The following is a 15098-nucleotide window of genomic DNA, read 5'->3' on the forward strand; positions in this document are numbered from 1 at the left end:
CACTCAGCTGCAGCAGTGGCGGAGGACATGGTGACACCCCCTCCCCAATGTTGTCTGCTCAACACTGACTGGTTTTACCAGCTAGTAAAGATGCCCTCCTTGTGTCAGTGCCTGTGACAGTGGGGAGAAGCCCAATTTCTCCACTTGTCATCCTTGTTATTTAATAATAATAATGATAGATAATTTTATTGCGTCCTTTCCGTGGGTCAGTTGCTCAAGAACTTTACATGTTTTCACTGCTTTAATCCTCCTAGTAACTGTACAGGTAGATACGACTATTATCGCAACTTTACCAAGGGGGTACTGACCCACAGAGCGGCTGAGTGACTTGTCCCAGGTCACAACAGCTGGGAGGGGCAGAGCTAGACTTGAGTTCTGAGTCTGGGCCCACCTTTCTCACTGCTCTGCCCTGCTTTTGGGTCAGCACTCATGGTCTCATGATGGTTACCCCCAAACTACCAGGCGCTGCCCTACTCAGGCCCCTGGGGCCCAAGGAGGGCAGTGGTTTGCCTGAAAATCATCTGCCTGGCCATTCCAAACGCAGACCCTTTGCATAGACCGGGCCAACCCTATAGTGAGGGCTGCACTCACCACCTTCACTGAATCAGACAAACATTGGCTCATTGGTGGCTGGGCAGGTGGGCGTTTGGAAACTCTAGGCAGGCCTGAAAGCCTCTGGACACTGCTGGTGACATACCTGAGTCATGCTCACACCCAGCAGAGACACTGTGTGGTGACAGTGGTGTCAGGGCTCCTTTGGCAGCTGGGCTCCCAGTTCTGGGTCTGAATCGAGCTCTGAGTCCCAGCTTTGATTGCACAGAAGCCCCATTTTCCACCTCATTCTCCTGGAGCCTCTCCCAGAACCAGCCCCTTTATAGTCATAAGAGCCCCACCCCAGCCTTATGCCCTGAACAGTGGAGACACCCACCCAGAGATGCTCACTCAGGATCAGGAGGGACAGAGCAAGACAGAGGGCTGAAGCAGAGGGAGGCAAGAGAAAAGAGGGTGGACAAAGGGAAGATGCCAGGTATGGCCTTCCTGCCCAGCGAGGTAAGGGCAGGGGCACTGAGCACCTCTCTGAAATGGTCCCATTCCCAGGGCCACTCTTCGAAGCTCAGGTTGGGGTAATGGCAGAGTGATGGATTAGGGGGCCTTATAGCTGCCCAGGGCTCTGCCAGGCCCCTGCAATGCCAGCTCTCGAGTCCGCACAGCAGTCTGTGGCTCACAGTGACCTGTGTGCTCGCTGGAGGCAAAACTGAGGCCTGACACATCAGGGGAGTTGCCAGGACCACCCAGAGAGTAAGTGGCAGCAGCCAGAGCTGCCTGAAATCAACCCTGCTCATCCTGAGAGGGGCTGGGAGCCCGTAACTGAGCCTGGTGGATGTGACCCCTCCCACTCCTCTGCCCCCAAAACATTTGACCTTGTCCCTCCCAACCTTAGTCCTGGAGACCTAGTGTTGTAGGATTTCTGTGGATACCCCAGGATTCCAGTAGGTGCAGGAGTGAGTCCTGATTCCCTTCTTGAAGGCCTCAGTGCTCTGGTCCCAGGCTTAAAGTTAATCTTGGTCTAAGTGACGGGGTGTCAGCTGGGACCTACAGTCTCTGCAGACCACAGTCGGCCCCCAAACCCAGCCCTGAACGTGCAGACGTAAGTCTTCCGTCTGCTCACTGCAGACCACCCTGTGTTCTGCTCAGACAGAATCTTGCCCAGACCCTCTTCACCAGGCTGTGCTGGAAAACAGAAGCCGCAGGAGAGGAGGTTCCCAGCAGCACAGGTGCACAGCCTCTCTCTCCTCCTTCCAGTTCCCGATCCACAGGGAGGTTGTTTCCAAACTCCTCAGCCTGGACTGGAATTGCAGTCAGGCCTGCGGATGTGAACGTGCTCAGAATGTGAACTGTGGAGTCTGGGGTTGAACTTGTAGGAGATACTGCCTTCTAAAACCTCAGTCAGCTGCTTGTTTCAGTCAATCCAGATGTTTCTGCACTTCAGCACAATACAATGCAGAAAATTCTCAAAGGCTCAGTTTACCAAAAATCTCAGTGTTTTTGTAGCAGAAGCAGTCATTCTTGTTTACTGTAACCTTCTGTGAAATGACCGTGTCTCTCTGCCCCACCGCCATCTCATCCCCAGAGGAAGTTTTCTAATAAGTGTCCCTTCTAAAAAGTGTCCCTTTTGTATAAGTGTACACACATATACAAAATGACACAGCAAGACTCAGTTTAGTTTCTTAGTCTTGAGCCAAACCCTGCCCCCAATCCAAGGTCCTGATTCTCTTCCTTCCCTGCCTTTTCCAGGGCAGCCCATTCAGTTCATGGAAATCAGTTCTAGATCCGTCAGAAAAATCGGGTAAAAATGGGAAACCTTCCACTTCTCACTGAATGTGATGCTGAAAGTGGTACAACTGTCTCCAAGAGAGTGTGACCTGGGTGCCACCACCATGCAAGGCCCTTTACACAAGGATCTCATTCATTCTCCCAACAGCGGCCGTTTATACAGAGTAGGGGTCGCCAGACACTGAGTACTTTACACAGGCTCACTCTTTTCATCCTCCCAAAACTCTGCGGGGGAGGAAGCTGACCCCTGAGCAGTTGAGTCACCTGCCCAGCCGCATAGCATGAAGCAGTAAGGCCAGTACCAACAGTCCAGGGCCCAGACCTCACCCTGTGCTTGGCTGCCTCTCTGTCCTGCCAGATGATCACTCCTCTGCATTTTGAAGCTGAAGAAACCGAGGTTCTGATGTTTCATGATGGGCTCAATGTGACAGAGTTCTGGAGGGGTACAGCAGGGCTGTGAACAGAGCCCAGGGAGACTCACTTCCAAGTCCAGGCTACAGCTCCTGTAACCTGCTATCACGGTGATAGGGAAACAACTGGAAAGTAATTCCTTCCTCTGTGCAGTGTGTTAGATGTGCAAACAATTATGAATGTTAATTTCTTATTTTCACACTGTGTTGCTTGCAGACCTCCTCTAAATATGAACACACAAATATTTATTGGAAACAATCGTCCTGGGTAACGATAAGAGCTGCAGAGAGGCCGTATGATGCATTCATGGCCAAGGAGCTCCTGAGTTCCTATCTTTTGACCCCACCCACAGAGGGAGCACCAAGGCATGTGTGGTCAAGTTGGGGCAGGACTTGAACCCTCCAGAAAGTCCCAAGTTGACAGATGTCCTTCAAGACAGTGACCTTTGTGAAAGTCCCAGATCATAACTTCGGGACAGTGATAGCAGCCTGCTCCTCCATGCTCGACAGCCCTCACGCCCTGCTCCTCACACACACACAGACTCTCACACATTCACACATACAAACACGCTCACATGTGCACGTGCGCACACACTTCCCTCTGTAATAAGCAGGAAATCCAGAAATGGAACCAAAGCTCCAAAGCACTGGAGATCAAGGTTCAATCAACCATTTGCCAATCTCTTAAACATCCCTTCACTGTGGAGTCGCTGAGTTGATGTAAGAAGTAATTGGTCACTGGCTTAGATCTCTTCGTCAATAGAAAACCAGAGGGGAGGGAGACCCCCCCTCAGCCCCTAGTCACCTCCCTCACCCCCTTATGATCACACAACAGACTCAGGGGCTCTGCCACTACCCAGGGGCCTCCACCACCACCTGGAGCCACTTGCTTCTCTCCCTCAGCCCACGTACACGTCCCGCTACAGCTCCCAGTGACGGGCTGCAGCTGAGGGAGAGGAGCCAGGCCTCAGCACAGGTGCCCTGCAGTCGTGCTTTGAGGAAATCAAAGGGGTCCTACAGCAGATGGTAGACACTAGGTCTAGAACAGTCTTTTCACCGTCTGGATAAATAAGCAGGAATAAAGGAGCTTAGAAATAAAAATAGAAAATCCCAGTCTATTCACGGTAGCAATAAAAGAACTTACCCACGCGCAGGTGTGACAACGTGTGCTGACCTGTAATAAAAAGAAACCACAAAACTTTACTCTTCGCTAGAAGAGAAGACTTGAAAATACAAAAACCTAGACCACAATGTCAGCTTTTCCCAAAAGAATTCATGGGCTTAATGCTGCTCTAGTGAAAATTGCAATGAATATTTTTAAGGAATTTGATCAAAATGATTCTAAAATTCACCTAAGTAAATGAACTGTTAAGAGTAGTTAAGGAATTTGGGGTGCAGTCCTAGGGCAGGAAGGGTGAAGGTCCTGCCAGTGAGGGAGACCCTGCTGGTGGGCTTGAGAGAAGAGGGAACCAGCTCCAGTGCCCTGGGGGCTGTGTGGCCCAGGCGCTCCCAGACTGACTTGCGGGAGGGCAGAGGCGGCCTCAGAGGATAAGTAGTCTGGATATGGGAAATGGAGAGGCAGGGAGGACAACCCTGGAGCAGAGGAGCACAGAGGGTGCAGCTGAGACACAGGGACACTTTGGGTGCGTGCGGGCAGTGTTGGCAATGGGCCAGGAGCCGGCGGTTGGGTGGCCTGGTGGGCCAGGCTGGGCACTGGGGCTGGATTCCCAGACAGTGAGGAAGCACAGCTGAAGGTGTGAGTTGAGGAAGAAGAAGCCAGAGGAAGTTGATTCCATGAGGCCTGGATTGGGGGGGGAGGGGAGGAGGGGAAGGGCCAGGTGACCAGGGGAGAGGAGACACTTGAGTCGGCCTAGGAAGGGAGCTGAGGGCCTGGACAGGCAGTGGGTGCAGAGCACGGATGGGCAGCTGGAGACACTCGTGGCTCAGGACAGGGTTCGGGCAGACTGAGCCCCGAGGCTGGGCCTGGGGACCTAGAGGCTGAAGAGGCCTGCAGAGTAGGAGGCAGGGGATGTGAACTTGGATGACACAGGACCCGCAGGAAGGTGGCAGGAGAGGGCAAGCCTGGGCCGTGCGTCTGGAAGGGAGAACGGCCAGCTGGGGGTGGAGATCAGAAAAGGGGAATTGCTGATAAATGATCAAAGAAGTTGCTGTCTGCCGAGAGTTCAGGATCCCCTTCATAGCGGTTATTGTGGGTGGTTGGAAAAGAAGCATGCATTTCCTCGTGAATATTTTCCTGTGTTGCTTAGGTTCTCTATAATGGGCAGGTACTACTTTTATGATCAGGAAAAGTAAAAATGTTTATCTGTAAAAGAGAAAATATTAACTTATTGAAGTCTAAGGTGGTTTTACATAGAAAGTTGCTAGAAAGTGACATTTACCAAACTATCTCAGGCTTGTCATGCCGGGGAAAGTCAGAGTGAGAAATCCCTTCCCATCTCTGGGTCTGGTTCTGCTCTGCGCCCAGAGGTGCGGGTCCCAAAGCAGGGTGTATTTCCTGAAAGTTTCATCAGATCAGACATCCCTGTGGGTATGGAAGAGGACAAGGTCAGGCTCAAGGTGTCGAAGATTTGTTAAGAACATTCTTTCAAATTCAAGGGGGGTTAGGTGTTCTCTTTTCCTAATGTGGCTACATTACCAGGGAAAACCACGATCATTCTAAAAGGTTACTAAGGATTTTAAAAGCTAGGGTGATGAAAATGACAGCCCCAGGAGGAGCAGGCAGCACTCAGTGGCCTTTGTCACTCACAGGCACTCAGGGTAACACTTCATGCGTGAATGGCAGGCTCACGGAAGCCTGAAGTCTGCACACCACGTGGCGCACCTATAGGGACCAACAGGCCAAGACAGACCCAGCAGGGGGATCAGGGAACTCTGGGCAGCAGGAGAAGGGTGGGCTTGAGACAGGGAAGGAGCTCGGCAGGCCCCAGAGGCCAGGGAAACCGCAACCTTCTGCTCCCAGTTCCAGAGGCTCCTAGTGACCTTCTGTCTCTTCTGTCCCCTGCAGGGGAAGTGCCTCAACTTCGCCCTCATGAAGCCCCACTGTGGGCAATTGCACTGCAGCCCTAAGGTCTGCCTTCAGCCCAGCCAGGAGTGCTTCTCCGTCAACAGCTGCTGCTCACGGTGCCAATACCCCCCGCCCGTGTGCTCCAGGCTTCCCTCCAGGATGCAGCCGCTCATCTCTCCCCCTGCCCGGCCATGCTGCGGAGCCACGTTGTCACTCCAGCCCCCGTAGCCCAACCTCTAAAGCACCAAGAACCCAAGATTGTTAAGAGCCCTTTGTTTGCTGAATTAGACATGTATACTGAGACTTGGTTTACAGTCGAAAGGCGTTGGAATTTGTTGCTGATCAGAGTTTGTTACCTGGTGAGACGTATGTATACTGCTCCTGCCAGGACAAAGCACCCCGGCATCCTGCGGGTGTAGACATGATGAGTCCCACTCCCCAAAGCCCTGGTCACCAAGGGCTGGGACGCGTGGAGTTTTAGTCAAATTCTGCTCTTTGAACAAAGCCCAAAACGTCTTTGAAACATGAATAGTATCCTGTGTCTCCTTCCCTAATCTGACGCAGAGAGAAGTACTTGAATTTCTCACCTCCTTCACTCCGTGCTCCTGGTTTCCATTTTTTGGCTACCTCCGTTGCGAACGTGTCTCAGAAAGAGACGAGGCCCTCTACAGTTCACCAGCCGGAAGTGCATCTTCCAGAAATGCATCTTCTCTTTCCAGGTAAACCAACCGGTCCCTAGGCCCAGGGGAATTTTAGAGGAGTCTCTCCATTTCCATAAAGTTCCACCTCCCCTATTTGCCATCTGCCACCATAGAAGAAACCGTGCTTCCGACAGAGATGTTTTAGCATGCCGTGTCCTCCCCACCACCCAGGGCGTCTGTATGATACTCCAGCGCCATGCATACAGCCCACGGGAGCACTCAAGGAGGGGTCCCCCGGGGTGGGGGGCCTGGGGGCAATAACCAGTTGTCCCTAATCTGCATTGATAGTGAGTTGAACTACTCTCCACCCTCACTCCCATCTCCTTGAATGTTATATTTATGCCTTTCAGTTGAATTTCTATGAGACAACTAGAGGTAAAAATATGTCAGGTTTGGGTTTTTCATCTGTACTGATTGAAGTGGATGAAGAGTGATGACCGTAACTTTCCCTACGTTCAAAAAAAGAAAATGTACTCACGATACCAAGGAAAGTGTGTGAAACTTTTTTTTTAGGCAGAAAGGGGGTTTAAATAAAGTGAAATCCTATAGAGAGATTTTCTCTCTTCCTTAGAAGTGGAATATTTTAGATCGTTTGTAACTGGTGAAAGCATTGTCCAGGCCTGAGAGTGTCAGGGACACTTTTCTGAACCTGGTTCTGTGCTCCTACATTATATCTATGTGTCTGTGTATACCTGTAAAATAGTACATACCCATCTCTGAGACTCTGAGACCCTAAATGGAGAAATGTATCTGTGATTCAGTAACGAGCCTAACGTGGCCCTGGCTGAAATCCACATGTCTGTTTATTAATGGATGTTGAGAGCCTTCTCATGTTTAGCCCATCACTCCTTCCTGACCCCTGAACTGAGGAGGGAGGCAGTCATCACTTTCATCAGGTGAGGGGAGATCTGGGAGGGACACAAGCCCACAGCTCGGCACCCACACCCTCTGACCCCGGCCTCCCTTTCTGCCGTGGACTGTAACAGGAGACAGCAGGAAAAGGGAGTTTCCTTGGCAGTCTCTCCCTGGGCCCCTCTGTCCCCCTGCCTTCCTTCCTTCTAGCTCATCCAATCCCTCTGGTTTGGCATTAACCAGGGGCTCCTCACCCTAGTAAAGAGGAAAGGGGGCACAGCCCTCAGCTGATACCTGACTTGTAGGGCGGCCTTTTGTCCCAGATCCCCCTTCTGTCTGAGTCCTGCCATGGAGCAGGATAGCTTTAGGTAACAGGTCTCACATCTGAGCTGCCCCAAGCTGAGACCTGTACACAGAGGAATATACTGGGCAGTGCTTCTTCCTTATTTTAGACTAGGGCAACAAAAACGTTCATTTTCTGAGTGCCTCTTGGTGTCGTGTAAAGCAGCCTCTGTAGACTCAGATGGACCTCCAAGCCTGGGCCAAAGCTTGAGCTTCTGGAAGCCAGGAACCTCCCTCAGACCCCCGCAGGGTCAGCCACAGGCCTCCTCCACAAGCACACAAGTAGAAGCCACGCACACGTACCCCCGCGAGGGAACTTGGGTACCTGGCAAAGCTGTGGCCTTAACAGCAGTCCTCCCACCCTCTTGTCTGTGCATCAGAACCCGGCATGGGCCCAGGATGCAGAGGAGGTCAGGGTGGCAGAAGGGAACTCCGTTTCTCAAGCACTGCCCGGGGCTCCTAGTTGCGCTGTGCTGGGCAGTCTGCACACGTGTCCACTCTGTGTCATGCTCTCATTCTGCTTTCCTTTCCACATTCCTAGCAGGGAGCCGGGCCCTTGGTATTGCCTGACTGTTTTCAGTGGGAAATGAGTGCCCCGAAGTCAACCTCTTTTCCATCTTGTGTCAAGACTGAAGCTCCTGAGGGGCAATGCTTTGTGTCTCTGAGTGAGGGAGTAGAGTGGAGAGGGCAGGAGACAGAGGTCTGGGGTCAGACGGGCGCTGCCCATCACCAGACTCCAGAGAGGTGGCTGGGTGGTGAGCAGGACTGGGGACCCAGCCTCACCAGAGCCACCAGGACTGCAGGGCCCATGCAGGCCGGGCCCTGGGTGACTCAGGGGCAGCCACAAGGACTACTGATCGGGGGTCTTCTGCGTGTGGGACTCTTGCCCAGCCCTGGAGAAGGAGGAGCTCTCGGACCGTACGGAAACTACGTTCGTAAATATGAACGAGCCCATTTTTTTTTTTTTTTTTTTTGCGGTACGTGGGCCTCTCGCTGTTGTGGCCTCTCCTGTTGCGGAGCACAGGTTCCGGACACTCAGCGGCCATGGCTCACAGGCCCAGCCGCTCCGTGGCATGTGGGATCCTCCCGGACCGGGGCACGAACCCGTGTCCCCTGCATCAGCAGGCGGACTCTCAACCACTGCGCCACCAGGGAAGCCCTGAGCGAGCCCGTTTTTAAACCATGAATCTTTCAGGGGAACCACACAATTTGCACACATTTCCTAGACCATGTCAAAACGGGGCCCAGTTGACTCATGTTCTCCATCAACCGGGGATTTTCATGGAAAAGTTTAAGAAATCCTGCCCTTTGAAGTCTCCACACAGGAGAGCCCAGCCTGACCTGCTTCCAAGCTGGGCAGAGGCAGAGTCCACAGCCGATGCCAGCAGGACAGGGCTGGAGTGGCTGTGGGTCCTGACCCACGCGTGGGTGGATAGGCAGCCAGGCCCCGATGGGGCCAGATGTTGCCAACTCCATGGGGTCCATGCTTGGCCTTCTCTTGCAGGATCTCCTGCTCTCTGCACCGTGTCATCACTGGCCTCTGTCCCTCCCCCTCTCTGTGCGTCTGCTCTTTCTCCCGCATCTCTGCCTTCCTGTGCACAGTTCCTGGTTGCGGGTCCTCCGCTCAGGTTGTCTGGCTGCTCCCCAACGCTCCAGCCCTGGGGGAGAGATGTCCATGCCTGGTCCAGCCAGCAGGGTCACGTACAAACACGGCTGCTGTCAGGCCCAGCACGGTGCCTGGGGGCGGTTTTGAGAGTCTTGACAGTGGGCTGAGCAGGCACCTCCAACGTATTTTCAGCATGTTAAGGAGCCTGACCCATCTGTCTCTCCAGGAGTTGCCCTTGTCACCCTACATCCTTCATCCCTACTCATTTCTCCCACCTACTTTGTCCTCCTGACACCCTAGGAAGCTGGGCCATGTAGACAAGCAGAGCCCCTCATGTCCGCTCTTCCCTGCCCCCAACCCCTGCCCCTTCTGTGAAGGTCCCACACCTGCCTGCCGCCTCCAGTCTACAGACTGGGCTTGTGACAGCTGGGAGAACAGGGCTTGGCTTGCCAGTGGAGGTAGAGAGGGGAGACCCTTAGGTACAGGAAACAGAGTGGTGCAGTGTGGGTTCAGTTAACAGCAAAGCCACACTATTCATTTGCTTGGGCTGTACCCAAGCTAAGTACCACAGACTGAGTGGCTTAAACAACAGAAATCTATTACAATTCTAGAGGCTAGAAGTCTGAGATTAAGGTGTCTGCAGGGTTCTTCTGAGTCCTCTCTCCTTGGCCTGTAGACGGTTGTCTTCTCCCTGTCTTCACATTGTCTTTCTTCTGTCTGTGTCTGTGTCTTAATCTCCTCTTCTTATAAGGACACTAGTCATGTTGGATTAGGCCCACCCATATGACCTCACTTAACTACCTCTGTAAAGACCATATCTCCAGTCACATTCTGGAGGTCCTGGGGGTTAGGGCTTCAACAGGTGAATTTGGGGAGGGCACAACTCGGCCCATAATAGCCATGTATCAGGAGCACCTCTTTTCAAGTAGTGGGTTCTAGGGAAGAGGGGGGTCCTGGGAAAAGACTCCTACAAGCTTTGGAGACAAAAAGGCCACAGGTCCTGCTCAACTCCATTGTGATGGACAAGTTGGATGACCCCAGGCAGGTCACCCTCACCTCCGTAGTGCCCCCAGCTGTGTGAGGACAGAACATGACTGTGTACGTAGCTCCCTGCACGCACACACAGTGGGGGCCCCTCAGAGGCAGCTCCTGCACCGAGTTCCTGGCAGTTTGAGGCAATGCTGGGTCGGGACCCACTTGCTGCAAGATCAGGAAGGGCCTTGGCCACTCATCCTCACCTTTGACAGGTGAAGAGCTGAGGAAGTGTGTGTTGCAACCCCACGCTTATGATCCTTGTGGAGATTCTGGGGCTCCAGGGGACATCAGGATGCCCGGCACTGCAGCTCATGAGCCCAAAGATGACAAGGGGTTTTCAACCCAAAGACACAATTCCTTGTAACTGGAAATCCGGAATTTTCATTCCTTATTTCTCTGCTACCCATGGGTGGTAGGTATCCCAAGGAAGCAAACTCTGGCTCAAAGAGCAGATGGCCGCCACAGGAGGTGCTCACCATGCAAGCAGAAGGACGTAAAGGGGAAGGAGGCCAGGGACGGGGGTCCTGCCCTGTCTCAGAGATGGGCTGGGCCTAAGTCAGCAGGAGTCTAACCCTGGGGGCCCAGGGGGCAGAAGGCACAGGGGGCTAATGGGCGTTGCCTACGGTCCCACCCTCGCCCCCCAGGGGCCTTCCTGTCCTATAGCTTCAGGCACTGGGTGCCCAGGTGCCTTGTTGAGGACAGGATGGCAGGAAGCTGGTGTGATGTGGTAAACTTCATGTTCAGAACTTACGTTTGCCTACTAGCCCAGTTTAAAAATCAGTTTTAAAACAGTGTTAGCAGAGTCATGGAGCAAGCATGATGGAGACTTTTGTTTCACTTCTTAGTTGATTACATGCCCATTATGCGGCCCCTTCTATCACATTGTCAATGGTGAGAGCTATTTTTCCCCTCTCTGGAGACTGGAGATATTGCTTGAAAACCTAGAGAGATGGCAGAGTACTAGGGGCGTTGGGGGGACCCTGCCCTAAGCCCTCAGCATGTCCCACCCACAGGCTTCCCACCAAATGTGCAGCTTCCTGTGATGAACAGCAGACTCATGGCTGGGGCAGCTGGGTCTGTGCCAGCGGGCCGGCCCCAGCCCTTCTGCCAGAGCCCAGCGTGCCCAAGTGTAAGGGCCCCGCATGCTGTTGGGGCCCCGTGGAAGAGGCCGGCCACTCCGCTCTGCCATCCTCCACCCTTCTCCCCATGGGCATCCTCTACTCCTCATTCACTGCAGACTCGGGCACCTGGCTGACACTGCCCCACAGCCCAAAGCCCACTGTTATCCCCGGCAACTTCAACATCCACAGGATGACGCAGGACCCCTTGGCCTCCAACTCCCTGCACTGCGAGACATCTCTGTCGCTCACACCCGCATCCTGCCGCCATTTCCATCTCTGCCCTGTCTGTCTGCAACCCCATGTCCCCTCCTCCTCACTTGCCTGGTCTCCGGCCCCCCAACTGGCTCCACACAGCTGCAGGCTTCCAGACCCTGGACCAGATCATGCCATTCTCCTTTGTGCACCGTCCACACTGCCTCAGTGTGCTCTGGCGAAGCAGAAACCCTTTCCACGGCCTGCAAGGCTCCTGTGTAGTCCCCGTTACTTTCCCTGGTGACCGCAGCTGTTCTCATCCTGAACAGGCCACACCCTCCCACGTGTCCCTCCCTCGTTCTAATAGGTAGTTAGCCCCAGGCACACACACCCGACCTGGACACGAGCACCCCACCATGGGCATCCCTTACCTCCATTTTGCCTGTCTGCTACCCCACCTGCAGCCCTGTTCCTGGGCTAACTGCAACCATTCCTCAGGGCCCAGAGAAACATCCCTTCCTCAGAGCAGCCTCCCAACACGGGGATCCAGATGAGACCCAACCCCCTGCCCTGCTGTCTGTTCCGACAGCATCCTCTGCCTTCCTCTCTGCCACTCACCTGCAGCTTACAGGGCTTTGTGGACTGGCTTTGCTCCCCCGGGCCAGGGTTGCAGGCTCAGCACGGCCCGCTCTCAGCTGAGCGCTGGGAACACAGCAGCGCCATTGCTGTTTGTGCCATGAGTGAAATGTGAGGCTGGAGATCTTGAGACCTCCTCCCCGATCAGAAGAGCCTAACATTCCTCACAAGAACTCTAGCTTGGCCTGGCTAGGTACTGAGCACCTCCCAGGCCAGCTTCTGCCAGCCTCATTGTTGTGTGTGGTCCTCAGTCCCCGTCTGAGCGGTGGGAAGGGCAGACCACAAAGATTTCACCCATGAGGACCCCACACAGAGTGCTCAGTCACCCCAGGGTGTGGCTAGCCAGACCCAGCCCTGCCAGACGCCAGGCCAGTGTTCACTCAGCAGGGCTGAGCAAGCCCCATGGTTTCGGGCACCTTCTTCCTGCCTGACTCTGTGACATCACATGGCTATCCCAGCCAGGTAACGTGGGGGAAGAGGATCACTCTTTGGGGCTGGCGAGATGCCCACGCCCAGCCAGGAGTGAGGAAAGGCCATTCAAGAGGAGGAAGTAGGCACAAGGGCAGGCTATGGACACAAGTGGGTGGGTGAGAGGTTCCAGAATGGACGTGGGGATGACGCAGGACGTCAGAGACCCATAGTGACATGATGTCAGCGGGTGATTCTGGGATGGGGACGTTGAGCCAAGGGCACCCCAAAAGAGCAGGTGCAGACCTTGGGGCTCTCGTCTCTGGGGTAGGAGGTACCCAGGTGAGCCCAAAGGACAGCCTAGCCTCAGAACCACCAACAAAAAGGGGGAAGAATGGAAGCCCAGAGAGGAGTCCTAGGGGACAGTTTGGTTGCAGAAAAGAGATGAAAAAGAATGGCCAGGAGTGCTGGCCATCCTAGAAGCTAAGCCCAGAGTTTCAAAACGAAGGTGAGGTTCCGCCTGCAGGAGCTGGTCAGGGCGGGGCCTGAGAAGAGGGCACAAGTGCTGGAGGGAGCAGGTCACCGAGGGCAGGATTTCTCCTGCGACCTCACTGGGTCGCTGTGCACTGTGGACCCTCAGAGGGCAGGATCCTGTCTGACATTCTCTCTGCACCGAGCTCTGTGGCCTGTCTTGGTCTCACAGTCCAGAGTTTCTCTCTGGGCTCGGCCCAGGGCCACCACACTGCGGTGACCTAGCTAGGGTCATCCTCATAACTGACTTTGGACAGACCCCCTGGAGGATACCCACTCCCCAGACCCTGATCCTCATGGCATGACGTGGGCACGGCCCCCGTGAGCAGCTGAGGTCCCGAGAAAGACTCACCAGTGAGGACGCCTTGGTTCTGGCCCCAAGGGCTCCCAAGGAGGGTGGGGAGTTTGGGGCCCCAAGCAGGCCCTGTCTCAGTCCATGTGACCTGAAGCAGGCTGCAGTCTTCCTCTTATGGTGGCTTCCCACAGCTCTGTGTGATGACCGTCCAGTTCCCACGGCAGCCCTGGGCAGCGGCTGCGCGCCCAGCCCCAGCTGCCTCCCCTCCCCTCCGCATGCGGGCACGGCTCCCTCCCCACCTGCCCAGCCCTCACTTCCAGAAGGAACAGCCTGGGGACTGTGTAGAGAAAGGAGCACTGGAACCAGGATCAGGAATCCGGAGGGGACAGTTCTTACTGTCCCCTCCGGATTATAAAATATGAAATAAAATATGAAATAAAATTATAAAATATGAAATAAAATTCATATTTTATGGCAAGACAAGAATAATTTAAACATAAACAATTTTCTCTGCCCTTTGGCCTCCCCTCTCCCGCACTGTGCATCCGGCACCAGACCTCCCGTGGGCAGAAACACTTGCTCGGTCATAAAGAGCAACATTCTCCTAGCACAGGCTGGACAATTCCTTAAAAGATAACATTCCTTCTTGATCTTGTAAGGGGTCACATGGCGCTTAGATCTGGATTGCGTAAACTATTAATAACACGTCATTTAATGTACAGCCCTCTGTCTCAAAAGACTTATATAGCTGTGTCTTGACTTCTAACAGGCGGAACAGTTCTCAGAGCCTTCTGAGATGCTCTTCCCTGGTTATAATCCTCAAATTTGGCTCGAATAAAATTTTCCATTGCTTTCTTAGATCAACCAATTAATTTTTCATCAACACCCTGAGAGGTTTCACTGAATGCAAGTCACACCAGCGTAGGACTGTTTTTCTCTGGGGCCCTAGGAGCAATGGGGTTCTGGAAGCCCTGAGGAAGTAACCCCAGGATGGAGGGGTTACCGGGTAGTCGCTGAGACAAGGTCTTTACCCTGAAGGGCAGGTTAAGGGGTGGCATGGGGAGAGTGGTGCTAAGGAATGTTCTAGGCAGGGGCCCCAAGGAGGGCAAACTCCAGAAAGGAAAGAATTAACCTCTTTCCAAGAGGTTCCTGTCTCCCTTGGCAGCCAGCGTGTCCTGCAGGGCCCGTGGCAGAGCCGGCAAGTCCAAGAGGCCTGGTGGATCACGTGGCTTTTTCCCACCAGAAGTGTGATTTATTCCAATTATCTAAACCTTGGAGTTTCCATTTAACTTTTGTGGCAAAGATTAAAGAGGATAGAGTGCACAGAGTGATTAAAGAGGGATCTAGGCATAGAGACGCCCCAACCAGCGGAGGCTGCCATTATTTTATGTCCTTTGCAGAGCTCCCCATTACATTGTTCACTGGGGAGAAGCCGTGCAATAAACAGACTCCTTTTTATAGATCAGGTCTAGCAAAGACCGAATGAAGACCCGTGTTTGCTAAGTGGGGTTTTCACAGGTTGGAGCTCAGCATTCCCAGTCTGTGTAACAGCCACAGCTCAGACATTTGGCGGCGAGCGGTGTGTTTCCACAGGGCATTTGGGCCGGTGC

The 15098-nt window shown here is 53.7% G+C and overlaps 1 long non-coding RNA gene across 1 annotated transcript; it reads right to left on the reverse strand.

The window, feature by feature from the left end:
• Positions 1 to 3: 3 nt before the first annotated feature.
• Positions 4 to 13673, reverse strand: LOC109548426 (uncharacterized). Its single transcript, XR_002174511.3, has 4 exons — positions 13546 to 13673; positions 5144 to 5286; positions 3889 to 3918; positions 4 to 2968 (listed from the first exon to the last, which is right to left on the reverse strand). It is a non-coding gene; the product is annotated as an uncharacterized lncRNA (long non-coding RNA).
• Positions 13674 to 15098: the final 1425 nt, after the last annotated feature.

Source organism: Tursiops truncatus, chromosome 16 (assembly GCF_011762595.2).
Source record: "Tursiops truncatus isolate mTurTru1 chromosome 16, mTurTru1.mat.Y, whole genome shotgun sequence".
In the NCBI taxonomy this organism is placed as follows: Eukaryota; Metazoa; Chordata; class Mammalia; order Artiodactyla; family Delphinidae; genus Tursiops; species Tursiops truncatus.